The 5,064-nt window shown below is 34.2% G+C and overlaps 1 protein-coding gene and 1 non-coding gene across 4 annotated transcripts in view; both read left to right on the forward strand.

The window, feature by feature from the left end:
* The window catches only part of RERE (arginine-glutamic acid dipeptide repeats), a 367,252-nt gene that overhangs the window by 263,030 nt on the left and 99,158 nt on the right, over nucleotides 1–5,064 (forward strand). The window lies entirely within an intron of this gene.
* On the forward strand, nucleotides 227–345 carry LOC112481823. The gene has a single exon (XR_003047058.1). It is a non-coding gene; the product is annotated as a 5S ribosomal RNA (ribosomal RNA).

Below are 5,064 nucleotides of genomic sequence, written 5' to 3' on the forward strand. Positions count from 1 at the left end.
TGTGTGTGTTTGCTTGCTTGCCTAGGCTGCTGAGCGTGAGGCTGCACAGGTCTTCTCATGGTGAACTGAGTGTAATTTAAGCACCCTTTCGGTTTTTTTCTTGATTGGTCAACTAGAGTTGGAAAGGACTTTAGAGATCATCTGTTCCAATCTCTAAATAGATAAAAATCCAAGGCTTAGAAAGGCCAGATAACTTGTTGAATGCCGATCTAAAAAGTTCACAATTGTCTATGGCCATGCCACCCTGAAGAAGCCCGATCTCGTCCGATCTCGGAAGCTAAGCAGGGTTGGGCCTGGTTAGTACTTGGATGGGAGACCTCCTAGGAAGACCAGGTGCTATAGGCGTAAAAAATAATAATAAAAAAATAAGGGATAGTAAGCTGACAAAGTCCTTGCAATCTGTGAGGTCAACTAAGGGTTGCCTCGCCTAAAAAAATTAAAAAATAAAAAGTTCATAATGAAGGGTGGAAAGAAACCCAGATTCCCAATTTAGGGATCTTTCTACTATATAGCTTGCTTTTGAGGAAACATGTAGATGTCTGAACATATTGATATATGATGTAGTTGACGTTTATTCTTGGTCAGTTATTGTTTCTGGGGTATTACTTCACGTTACAATAGTCTCTTGTATGTTGAAGTTTGAATGATCTTGCTGGGCATATGCCATGTTCTCAGTAACCGAAAGATTTTTCACATTTCCATATATATTTGTTTCCTCCCTCACCTTGTTGGTACTTAGGGGTTTTGTTTTTATAAGTAATCATTATTCTGAACATGTAATAATAGAAGCCAGAAGAGCCTTCGAGATTATTTTACAAATGAGGAAACTGAAACTCAGAGCTTGTTGATAGTGCAAACAGTAGCTATGGTAGGTGTAGGTGTGAATGTCTGTGAATTTAGTTGTCCTTAAAAATGTATGTGTGTTCAAAGTAACTCTTGGATATTTGCTTGTTTTCTGTTGAGTTTTTTGTATAAAAGCTTTATGAAAAAAATTCCCCTTTTGTGACTGTGCTGATCAGTCAAATTCTGAATAATGAAGATGTTACCATATGTAATTAAATAATCTATTTTTGGCACTTTCCTGAATTTATCTGATTTATTCTCTTTCTATTCCAAACCCTCAAAGGATTCTGTAGAATATACTTCTCTACAGAAATAATTTGGATTATTTTTGCTCAGGGTCCTTTGTATCAAGTTCTTTCTGAAGTTTTCCTAAGCATCGCCAGAGGGTTTTTAGTTTTATGAGTTTTCATTTCTATGAAGCTGCCATCCCATCATTTGGGATTCTTGTCGAGGCAAGCCAGCTCTGGTGTCTTGGGTTATGCAATGTGAGCACTTCAGCCACCGAAAGACGGAGTTGTGTTCTCATTTTGCGATGAATGGAAAAATTTCGTGGCTGTCTTAATTTTTGTATTTCATTGTCATACTGGCTCACAGAGAGTTTTAGTTGTAGACACTTTGTTTAATGAAGTGAGTGGGAAAGTCTTGTGAGAAGTTAATGTTTATTTTTACTTCTTTGGAGTAACAAGTTTTGAACTATGTTACATTGTAAATTAAAAAGATAAATACATTGTCATGTGAAAAGTATTTGTTTTCTTAAAGTGTAGCATAGAGTCAAAACAAGGTTAGACATTTATCAATTTAGAATAAACCTGAGTCTACTTCCTATTTCCCAGGACACTATAGAAATTTAAAATATATGAAATCTGCACTATGGCCACATAAGTATGTTTAACATTCAAACTATTTAAATATAAGTGCACTTAAGTAGGTCATTTAATTTTTAAAACTGTCATCACTAATAGAAAATTTTGAACTGTCAGTTCTTTTTGACAATTTTGTGGACCTCGTTTTAAATATAAGCTCTTTTGGATTACTTATTTTAACTCCCAGTTTTTCTTTTTCACAAATGAGATTTTTAGTGTAATTTTCAAAACAACTTATTGGGGTGTACTTTATAATAAACTCCTCTGATTTAAAGTATACCATCTGCTGAGTTTTTTCAAGTGAAAAAACACCAGTGAAATTATGGCAAAACTAGTGATCAAGATACAAAACGTTTCCAGCACTCACCAGAAGTTGCCTCATGCCCTTCTGTAGTCTTTTGCTCTTCCAGCCTCAGATACCCACTGTGTTTTCTCTCATTTTAGATTGTTTTGCATCTCCTAAAACGTTGTACGAAGGGAATAATGTTGTATGTATGTCATCGTTTAGGTCTGGCTTCTGCCAGCATAAGTTTGAAATTCATTTATGTAGTTGTAGTATTAGTAGTTCATTTTTTTTTTTTTTTTACTGCTGAGTAGTAGTCCACTGTGTGGAAATTCACAGTGCTTTATCTTGTTCACCTTTGGGCTGTTTCCAAGCTATTGGCCGTTAGGAATAAAGGTGTTATGAACATTGTTACACCCGTCGTCTTCGTGTAGATTTATATTTTCATGTCTCCTGAGCGAACTCCTGGGGGTGGAGTGGCAGGGTCTCATGCAAGCAGGGAGCTTCTTAAGACAGCGTCAGACAGGCTTCCAGAGCAGCCGCACCACTTACACTCCTGCCAGGGTGCGTGGGTTTTGGGTCTTCGCCCTCCTCAGCAAGACCAGTGTTGTCGGCCTTTTTGATTTTAGCTCTTTTGATAGGTGTGTGGTGATAGCTCATTGAGGGTTCAGATTTGAATTTCCTGACTGTTCACGATGTCGAGCATCTTTTCATGTCGTATTGCCCATTTGTAGATCTTGTGAAGTATCTTTGCCCAGTCAAATCTTTTGCCTAATTTTAAAAACTGAGTTATTTGTCTTTAGAATAATTTATTGTAAGACTTCTTTTCATATTGATACAAGTCCTTTAACATGAATATTTATCAAATATTATGGTAAATGAGTATTATGAATATTTTCTCCCATATGATGACTTCTTTTTATAATGGTATCATTCAAAGAGCAAAATATTTGATTTTATTGAAGTCCAGTATATCATTTTCCTTTATGAAAGTATCTTTGATCACCTCATGATTACAAAAATTATATCTCTGCTTTCTTTTTGAAGTTTTAGTTCTTACATTTAAGACTGTGATTCATTTTGAATTCATTTTGTATGTGATGCGAAGTAGGGGGTGAAAGTTCATCCTTTTCTACACAAATGCCAGGTGTTGGAGCAACATTTGTTGAAAACAGACTTTTCTCATTTAATTGCCTTGATACCTTTATTGAACATCAACTGCAGGTATGTGTTTGGTCTTTTTCTGGATTCTGTTCTGTTTCACTGATCTGATGAATGTCTTTATCAGTACCTCAGCACTATAGGAATTCAGGCAGTGTAGGTCTTATTTTTGTGCTTGTTTTTCAAGATTGCTTTGCTATTTTTGGTCATTGGCATTTCCATATAAATTTTAGAATCAGCTTACCAGTTTCTGTTTTTAAAAAGGCTTGGTGGAATTTTGATTGGGATTGCATTAAATCTGTGGATCAGTTTGGGAAGAATTGACATCTTAACAATATTGAATCTTTCAGCCCACGAACCTCTTATATCTCTCCATTTTTAAAAAAAGTTTCTTTAACTTTTTGTGTGTAAGATTCTGTAGTTTTCAGGTCTTACACATATTTTGTTAAATTTATCCTAAGTAATTACAGTTTGAAGATGCCGTTAATACTGTATTTTATAAATTTCAGCTTCTGAGTGTTCATTGATGGGACACACAATCAGTTTTTATATGGTGACCTTGTGTTTGGCCCTGCTATAAATTCTAGTCGCCTTCTAGTTGGTTCCTTAGGATTTTCTTTGCACGCAGTGAGGTCATCTGCAAATAAAGACAGTTTTACCTCTTCCTTTCTGATTTGTACATTTTCTTTCCTTTTTTGTGCTTTGTTGAACTCACTTGGACCTCCAGTATGATAGTGAATAGATGCGTTGAGAGTGGACATCTTTGCCTCTTTCTCATCTTAGGGGGAGAACGTTGTCATTCACTGCTAAGTACAATGCAAGATTCTTCCTTCCTCCTTCCTCCTCTTCCCCCTTCCCTCCCTCCTTCCTTCCTTTCCTCCTGCCCTTTCTCCCTCCCTGCCTTCCTTTTTTGGTTCTTTCTTAGAATTTTTCCTTTTATATCTATGTTTGTTGAGGTTTTTATCATGAATGGGCATTAAATTTTGTCAAATGCTAATTTTTCTTGTTATACTTTATTCTGTTAATGTGGTAAATTACATTGATTCCTTTCAAATGTTAAGCCAACTGTGCCTTCCTAGGATAAATCCTGCTTGGTCATTATGTACTACAGGATTGAATTTGCTAATATTTTGTTGAAAACTTACATTTTTGTTCATGATGAATATTGAGCTATAGTTTTCTTTCTTTGTGATATCTTTATCTGGCTTTGATATCAAAGTAATAATTGACTTCAAAAAATTAGTGAGAAATATTTCCTCTTACTCTCTTTTCTTAAAGGGTTTGTAAAGGATTGCTATTTTTTCTTTTTTAAATGTTCGCTAGGTCACAGTAAAGCTATCTGGGACTAAATTTTTTTTTATGGAAAGTTTAAAATTACAGATAGACATAAGCCTATTCAAATTTTATATTCATGTGTCAGTTTGGTAATCTGTTGGTCTGTGTCTTTTCAATGTTTTGTGCATTTTATCTAGATGATCAAATTTATTAGTAAAAATTTCAAATTATATCTATATTATCTTTTTAATATTTATAGGGTCTGTAATGTTGATCTTTCTTTTATTCCTAATATTGTTAATTTGTTTCCTCTTAATCAGTCTAAATAGAGGTTTATCAAAATTATTGATCTTTTCAGGTAGCATTTGGTTTCATTGATTTTCTCTATTTGTCTTCTAGTCCATTGATCTCCAATCTTATTTTTATTATTTCTTCTCTGTTTATTTTGGGTTAATTTGATCATTTTCTTCTTGCTTCCTCAAATGGGATCCTAGATAACCAATTTTATCAAAATTTTGATTTATTGTTCTTTCATTGTCATTCTTTTCAAAATATTAATTTTTTTTTGGTGATTTCTTCTTTTGCCCATGTATTATTTAGAATTAAATTGCTTAATTACCAGAGACTTGAGATTTCCCT

The sequence above is a fragment of the Pteropus alecto genome, unplaced genomic scaffold (genome assembly GCF_000325575.1).
Source record: "Pteropus alecto unplaced genomic scaffold, ASM32557v1 scaffold125, whole genome shotgun sequence".
NCBI lineage: Eukaryota > Metazoa > Chordata > Mammalia > Chiroptera > Pteropodidae > Pteropus > Pteropus alecto.